We start from the raw sequence: 8,849 nt of genomic DNA on the forward strand, positions 1-8,849 counted from the left end.
CTCCAAGGAGGATTTAAAAGAACAATTTGTCTTGTTTTCTACCTTGAAAACATGGAAATTTTCAAAATTTTCAGGATAAAACACAACAAAACATTCATCAGGCCGGGCCCAAGGCCCACACCTAAAATTCCTGCACTATGGAAGGCCAGGGTGGGAGGATCACTTGAGGCCAAGAGTTGGAGACCAGCCTGGCCAACATGATGAAACCCCATCTTGACTAATAAAACAATTATCTAGGTGTGTAGCTCCTGTTTGTAATTGCAACTTCTCAGTTGGCTGAAGCATGAGACTCATTTGGTCCTGAGAGGCAAAGGTTTCATTGTGACACTACACTCCAGGCTGGTGACAGAATGAGACCCTGTCTCAAACAATATGCAAAAAAAATCCATTCATCAAAGAATTTAAAAAACATCTTCCAACAATGTATGAAAACATTTCTTTAAGATTGCGCTGACTTGCCACAGAACGCTTTTTTTCTTTGTTTGTTTTTGAGATGGAATTTTGCTCTGTCATCCAAGCTAGAGTGCCGTGGCATGATCTCAGCTCTGGCAACCTCTGCCTCCTGGGTTCAAGCAATAAAACTGCCTCAGCCTCCTGAGTAGCTGGGATTACAGGTGTGTGCCACCATGCCCAGCTAATGTTTGTATTTTTAGTAGAGACAGGGTTTCACCATGGTGGGCAGGCTGGTCTCGACTGCTGACCTCATGATCCACCTGCCTTGTCCTCCCAAAGTGCTGGGATTAGAGGTGTGAGCCATCATTCCTGGCCGCCACAGAACTCTTAACAGGGATTCCCCATTGAGACACAGGAACAAGTGGAAGGCTGGATAAGAAAGGGGATGCATAGTGCATCTTTCTTTGGAGTTTTACTAGACAACGCATATATATGTTGTGTGATGTTTAAAATAAACATTTTCTAATAATGGGTAGAAAAAAATGCCTTCATTCTCTCTAACAAAATAACTTCTCGTCTTATGTCAGAGCAAACATAATCCGTTTTTTCTAAAATGCCTGATTAATCAGGGCCCTGAAAAAAAAAAATCTTTGTGGGGTCAAAGTGCTGAGAATGATTTGAAGAATCCCCAGTAGTCAGATATTCATACTGATTACATGATTCATAGTCAAGGATGGAATAAAGCCACCTCTACCACTGATGTCTATCTCCACTTTCCATTCTATTCCAAGCCAGTAAACGTGCAGAGTCCCACTGTGCTGGCTGTCTCACACCTGTCACCCAGTAGATTGGGAGGCTGAGGTGGGAGGATCACTTGAGGCCAGGAGTTCAAAGTTATAGTGAGCTATGATTTTGCCATGTCACCGTTGCCTAGACAACACAGCAAGTCCCCAACTCTACATACTAAAAAATAAAAAAAAAATAGCAGCCATGATGGCACGTGCCTGATACCCTAGCACTTGGGAGGCTAATGTAGGGATGACCTGAGCCCAGGAGTTCGAGGCTGCTGTAAACTAGCATTGTGCCACTGCACTTCAGACTGAATGCCAGAGTGACACCCTGTGTTTTAAAATAAAAAGTTTGGAGTCAGAGACATACTGATTCACTAATGTAGCTTCAAATGCATTGAAAAATCAGACACAAAATAGCTCCCCTAGGCCAGGCACAGTGGCTCATGCCTGTAATCCCAGCACTTTGGGAGGCTGACGCAGGTGGATCATGAGGTCAGGAGATTGAGACCATTCTGGTCAACATGGTGAAACCCTGTCTATACTAAAATTACAAAAATTAGCTGGGTATGGTGATGCGTTTCTGTAATCCCAGCTACTCGGGAGGCTGAGGCATAAGAATTGCTTGAATTCAGTAGGCAGAGGTTGCAGTGACCCAAGATGGTGCCACTGCACTCCAGCCTGGTGACAGTGAGACTTTGTCTCAAAAAAATAAAAATAAAAAAAAAACTCCCCTAACATATCTCCTTTTCCCCTCCAGAAACCAGTGCACATTAATGTATGACTATCATATAGAGCTTCTCTCATCTGGTCCACAGAGTTAAATGTGTATCCTGATGTGGTCCCTGAACATTCCCTGCTGCTCAACACCACAGACATCACAAGGCCCACACCCCATCTCCATCCATGTCTGGGGTGAGCCCTTCCCAGGACCATGCCCAGTGCAGCCTCTTCTCAAGCTCACATCACTGAGTTATAGGAGATGGAATTTAAGTGGAGATAAGAAGCACTGAGAAATGGCATGGGTGAGTGTGAGCACACATGCTAGGCAGGATGCTTCGGGCTTACAGAAGACTGGCTACCACAATACCTGGTATTTCAGAATCAAAAAAACGACACAATAAGCCACTGAGGACTATCATTTTACCTGAGCAAGAGGCATCCCGGGCTCCTTTTCTTTGGTCTTCCTGGTGGCTTCCTCACGTAACATGAGTCTTTGGAAATCAATCCTGTATGTGAAAAAAAACATGAAATTTATTTATTTATTTATTTTTTAGTTTATGTATGTATGTATGTATGTATTTATTTATTTATAGAGACGGGGTTTCTCCATATTGGTCAGACTGGTCTCGAACTCCTGACCTCAGGTGATCCACCTGCCTCGGCCTCCCAAAGTGCTGGGATTACAGGCGTGAGCCACCGCGTCCGGCCATTTATTTATTTATTTTTGAGACAAAGTCTACCTCCGTTGGCAGGCTGGGGTTCAATAACAGAATCTCAGCTCACTGCAATGTCTGACACCCAGATTAAAGTGATTCTCCTGCCTCAGCATCCCGTGTAGGTGGGATTACAAACACACGCTGCCATTCCCAGCTAATGTTTGTATATTTAGTAGAGACAGGTTTCACCATCTTTTGTTTTTTGTTGTTGTTGTTGTTGTTTTTGTTTTAATTTTTTTGTTTGTTTCTTTTTAAGATGGGGTTTCACCATGTTGGTCAGGCCGGTCTTGAACTCCTGACCTCAGGTGATCCACCCGCCTTGGCCTCCAAAGTGCTTGGATTAAAGGCGTGAGCTGCCACACCCGGTGTTTTTTTGGTTTTTTTTTGAGACAGAGGCTAGCTCTGTCGCCAGGCGCCAGGCTGGAGTGCAGTGGCCTAATCTCGGCTAACTGCAACCTCCACATCCTGGGTTCAAGCAATTCTCCTGCCTCAGCCTCCCGGGTAGCTGGGACTACAGGTGCACACGACCATACTCAGCTATTTTTTTGTATTTTTAGTAGAGATGGCGTTTCACCATGTTGGCCAGGATGGTCTCGATCTCTTGACCTCGTGATCCACCCACCTCGGCCTCCCAAAGTGCTGGGATAACAGGCTTGAGCCACCACGCCTGGCCTAGGTTTCACCATCTTACCCTGGATGGCCTCGATCTTGTGACCTTGTGCTCTGCTCACCACAGCCTCCCAAACAGCTGCAATTACAGGTGTGAAGCACTGCACCAGACAATTATTTAATGTTTAAAAACCACACAGTTGGCTGGGCGCAGTGACTCATGCCTGTAATCCCAGCACGTTGGGAGGCTGAGGTGGGTGGATCACCTGAGATCAGGAGTTCAAGACCAGCCTGATCAACACGGAGAAACTCCATCTCTACTAAAAATAGAAAAAATCAGCCAGGCATGGTGGCACATGCCTGTAACCCCAGCAACTTGGGAGGCTGAGGCCAGAGAATTGCTTAAACCTGAGAGGCAGAGGTTGTGGTGTGCCAAGATGGCGCCATTACACTCCAGCCTGAGCAACAAGAGTGAAACTCTGTCTCAAAAACAAAAAACAAAAAAAAAAGCACTCACTTTTTTCCTGAGACAAAAGACACACATAGGGGAGACCTCACCTTGTAGAAAGACTGTCCTCTGCTGCCCACTGCACCAGAGATTATGTAGAGATAAGAGCATCCTACATAAGGACGTACAAGGTAATTTTTACACATCGTCAGATCTTGATTTTCTTCTGGAAAAGTCCACACACACACTGCATCAGGGCACAGATCTTCAGGGCACCCAGGTGGCCCTCACCAAGCCCCATGCAGAGCATAGCCCATCACCTTCCTGTGGATCAAAGGCTCCTCCCAGCTCTCAACATGGAGGAAACTGCCTTGTTGTTCAGTGCTAGGCACAGATGAGAATCACCGGCACCAATGTAAGTATTATTGAGGGTAGGTCCCACCCTATGATAATAGCAATCTCTGATGCAACAGCATAAAAGATGTATTTGCAAAATGCCTGAGCACCCTAATGTGAAGTCAGGGCTGAGCTCCACTCAGAGGGCGCCAGCCCAGTACAGCCCCACCTTCTGGTTCTGCTCTTCCCTTGGGGACTTGTTCTCTCAAGAGTCCAGTTTATTTCCCATATTTAAAATACATGCTGTCAAGTTTAGCTAACCCTCAGAAGTACACTTCACCCTCATCTGAGACGTGCAGGACTGCAGGGAATGTGTAGGAGGGTTTAGGAAGTCATTGATGAAAATGTGAAGGTAGAGATGTCTGTGTGATGTCCCAGCAGAGCTAAGGAGCCAACTGGACACAGCATTGCAGAGCTCAGGGGAGAGGCCTGCAGGGGACACGGAGCCGTGCAGCTGGGTGAAAGCCGAGAGATCAGATGATAAGGAGGGGCAGTTTGTGTGGACAGAGACATGAAAAAGTTCAAGGTGATTTGAGTCTAATTCCCTGTTTTTTCCATTCTGGTATTTGTGGTTTTTATATTTAAGGAGAACCAGAATCCATTTAAAATTCAAACTACACCTGAGCATTACCCTCTCCTACAGGAAAAGCAACACTCCATCTGGCCAATCATTTCAGGGGTCAGTGTCACTTTGAGCTGTTGTGGTCTTATTCCACAGCTGTATATTACAGGTGGGCTCACTGAGCTTTAGAGCAAGGGATATTACACTGAGTTATCCTGAGAAACTTTGAGTTGATTAGGAAAAGTGTGGCTGATTCCAATGTGATGGCCTGGAAGGGCCAACAGGTTGCATTGGTCTTCCTTCTCTAGAAAATTCCAGAATGGGCAGGGCATGGTAGCTCACACTGCATTCCCAGCACCTTGGAAGGCTGAAGTGGGTCAATCACGTGAGCCCAGGAGTTTGAGACCAACCTGGGCAATATGTTGAAATCTCATGTCTACCAAAAGTACAAAAAATTAGCCACGCATGGTGGTGTGCATCTGTAATCCCAGCTATTTGGGAGGCTGACTGGGGTGGGTCACTTGGGCCTGGGCGGCAGAGGTTGCTGTTGCTGGGAACACTATGGACCCCTAGGTGGTAGCTGAGCAACCCCAAGCTTACGGAAGAATTGGCAAAACCCAAGCTATCTAAAATAACATGAAGAAATTGTTGATTTTTAACCCCTGAAATGAGTTATTTGCTTTGCGATGCTTGTTACTTACTGCATCAATTATTTGAGAAAAGTAAAGAATAATGTGAAAAACTGAGCTATAACTTGTAACTTTGGCTCTGCCGAGCTATTGTGCAATGGAGAGGCTCATTACGCAGATTTCTTTCTCAGGAAAGGCATATTGATTATGGCCCCCGAAAGGGAATGCGACCCTTGTGGAGAGACTATAAACAGATGCATGAGGGGCGTCTGTTAAGGAAAAACCTCAGTGGCTGAGATAAGGATGTAAAAGTCTTTCTTTTACCACTGCTCCTCCAGGCCTGCAGGAGGGGGATCCCCCCTCTTGCAGTTTTGTGGTCAGGCTGGTTGTCCTGTATCAGATACTATTCTCCCTGCAGCTGTGGGCCCAGTGCGTTTCTTGCTGGTAATTGTAAGTTTATGTTTAACCTCTACTCTTGCTAAGGTATATGTTTTTTATGCTAACCCACAAAAAGTAATTTTTACATGGTTCTGCATTTACAATATCATGTTGTGATCCTTGGTCAATAGTTTTTGTTTATGTTTTTTATTTGTATAATTTTTTTTTTTTTTTTTTCTTTGAGACGGAGTTTTGCTCTTGTTACCCAGGCTGGAGTGCAATGGCGCGATCTCGGCTCACCACAACCTCCGCCTCCCGGGTTCAGGCAATTCTCCTGCCTCAGCCTCCTGAGTAGCTGGGATTACAGGCACGCGCCACCATGCCCAGCTGATTTTTTGTATTTTTAGTAGAGACGGGGTTTCACCATGTTGACCAGGATGGTCTCAATCTCTTGACCTCGTGATCCACCCGCCTTGGCCTCCCAAAGTGCTGTGATTACAGGCATGAGCCACAGCGCTCTGCTGACATTTTATGTTTTTTTTTTTTTTTTTTTTTTTTTTTTTTTTTTTCTTTGAGACGGAGTTTTGCTCTTGTTACCCAGGCTGGAGTGCAATGGCGCGATCTCGGCTCACCACAACCTCCGCCTCCCGGGTTCAGGCATTCTCCTGCCTCAGCCTCCTGAGCAGCTGGGATTACAGGCACGCACCACCATGCCCAGCTGATTTTTTGTATTTTAAGTAGAGACGGGGTTTCACCATGTTGACCAGGATGGTCTCAATCTCTTGACCTCGTGATCCACCCGCCTTGGCCTCCCAAAGTGCTGTGATTACAGGCGTGAGCCACCGCGCCCGGCCTTTATTTGTATAATTATCACTGAAACTTTGTGTAACTTTACTGACCCTCCCCTACTGAAAGAGCCTAATAAAAAACTGAGGTTTTCAGGGGCATGTTAGACATCCACAGCGCAGCATTACATGGTGTCTCCCTGGGCCCAGCTGTTAAAAAAAAAAAAAAAAAAAAAAAAAAAAAAAAAAACCCTCTAAAAAAAAAAAAAAAAAAAAAAAAAAAAAAGGTTTCTTTGTCTTTCTTTTCACCGACCACTTGATCACTTTGAGAGACATTGAATCCACGTTGATATATTGGGAACTGGTCTCCACAATAGCAGTGAGCAAAGATTGTGTCACTGCACTCAAGGATGGGTGACAGAGTAACACTCTGTCTCAAAAAATGGAACAAAAATAATTCCAGGACCATCTTTTATAAATCTGAACAAAAGAAAGGTCTCTTACAATGCCTAAGGTTCTCATGCATGAATCCTAAACATGTAATTATTTTCCCAGAAAAATGACAGGAATACTTTCAAAATAGACACAATTGTGAACACACAGCTATAGGTGTTTAAAACAGTGAAAGAGAGGCAGTGGTAGAAATGAGATGTGAGCAAGTGTTTTCTTCATGAACACATGGGTTCTGCTGAAACAAGCTCCCAAGTCAATCCAGCTCCTTTAACTTATGCAGAGAATACTATGGACCAGAGGACCTTGAGGGCAATGCTTACTTAGAAGCTCACAGCTCATCGTTTTATCAGATGACATAAGAAAATGGATTAACAGACTACTTGAACCAAATTTTGACATTATCAGAAAGAAAAAAGGTCCTTGATATCTTTAGTAAGCACACATTGAAACAACCTAAAACCATTTCTCAGGTAGTAGAAAATGTTTCCAACATATGATATAGACGAGAAAGCATACAGTTCTCAATGTAAACTGAACATAATAAATTTTGGAGATAAACAATTTTAAAATGGTTAAAACAATATAGCTAATAAAATGTGGGGTCAAAGAAAAAATTTTGAACACATATCATAGTTGGAAACCCACCATGTGAGCTCATAAGATCCTACCAAAGCTTATTTAAGAATATTTATTTGACTTTTTTGAGACAGAGTCTCACTCTGTGCCTGGCTTGAGTGAAGTGGTGTGATTTCAGCTCACTGCAAACTTTGCTTCCTGGATTCCAGAGATTCTCCTGCCATAGCCACCCGAGTAGCTCGGATTACAGATGCCCACTATTACACACAGTTAATTTTTGTATTTTAGTCGAGGTGAGGTTTTACAATGTTGGCCGGGCTGGTCTCAAACTCCTGACCTCAGGTGATTGGCCTACACAGCCTCTGAAAGTGCTGAAATTACAGGCATAAGCATATGCACCCAGCTAATTGTTTTTATTATTATTAATTAAAAAACAATCTGGGCGTGGTGGCTCACATCTGTAATCTCAACTCTTTGGGAAGCTGAAGCGGCTGGATCACCTGACCTTTGGAGATGGAGACCAGCCTGAAAAACATGGTGAAAGCTCGTCTCTACAAAGAACACAAAAATTAGCTCGATATGACGGCTGGCTTCGGTCCCAGCTATTCTGGAGGCTGAGGTGGGAGGATCCCTTGAACCCAGGAGGTTGATGCTGCAGTGAGGTATGATCTTGCCATCTCTGATTTAAAAAAAAAAGAAAGAAAAAGAAGCACTTGGTTCCTGGGTCTGGGGGCAGTGAATCTAAGGCCAGGTAACGCGAACTTTCCAAAAGTAGACTGAAAAGAAATATTCCATCTTTCTGTTAGGGACAAGCTGCCTCAGAAAACCCCCTCCATGCAAGCTGACCAGCCCTCCGCAGCTGCGTTCCTGAACTCCCATCTTTTGTACCTGAGCAAGTCAAGGAATGCACCACACTCTGAGATTGAATTATGAGTCCTTTATCAACCCAGTGACGGAGAGGTGGCTAACGCCCAAAATTCTTTCGGCCCTTTAGAAAAAGTTAGGTGGTCTTTTATACCCTAGTTTTGAAGGGGAGGGGGAACCTAGCTGAAGCAAATTTTTCACAAAAGCAGAGTAAGCAAAAAAGTTAAAAGATAAAGTGGTACATGAGAAATAAAACAGTGCTAGGTGCGAGGGGTAAAGTTGTCATGAAAGACATACAACTTATAGGTAATAGGGGCTCTGCGCACTTGACAGCACCTCCATTCCCAGGCTGTGCTGGTACCACTTAACTTTGACTCTTTTTTTTTTTTTTTTTTTTGTGAGGGGTTTTCCCTTTTATTACCCAGGCTGAAGAGCAATGGAACGATATTGGCTCACCGCAACCTCCGTCTCCCGGGTTCAGGCAATTCTCCTGCCTCAACCTCCTGAGTAGCTGGGATTACAGGCACGC

General features: G+C 44.5%; 2 protein-coding genes and 1 pseudogene across 4 annotated transcripts in view; 1 reads left to right on the forward strand and 2 right to left on the reverse strand.

Annotated features, from left to right (window-relative positions):
- Window positions 1-8,849, forward strand: part of LOC119469431 (zinc finger protein 160-like) — a 609,418-nt gene that overhangs the window by 144,045 nt on the left and 456,524 nt on the right. The window lies entirely within an intron of this gene.
- LOC108295644 (zinc finger protein 845-like) overlaps window positions 1-8,849 on the reverse strand; it is a 43,261-nt gene that overhangs the window by 32,169 nt on the left and 2,243 nt on the right. The window contains exon 2 of the mRNA XM_037734676.1: window positions 2,329-2,410. The gene's annotated coding sequence lies outside the window, so the exon portion shown is untranslated. The remainder of the gene's footprint in view (window positions 1-2,328; window positions 2,411-8,849) is intronic.
- Window positions 1-8,849, reverse strand: part of LOC119469433 — a 50,380-nt pseudogene that overhangs the window by 7,167 nt on the left and 34,364 nt on the right.

Source organism: Cebus imitator, unplaced genomic scaffold (assembly GCF_001604975.1).
Source record: "Cebus imitator isolate Cc_AM_T3 unplaced genomic scaffold, Cebus_imitator-1.0 Scaffold654, whole genome shotgun sequence".
Taxonomy (NCBI): domain Eukaryota; kingdom Metazoa; phylum Chordata; class Mammalia; order Primates; family Cebidae; genus Cebus; species Cebus imitator.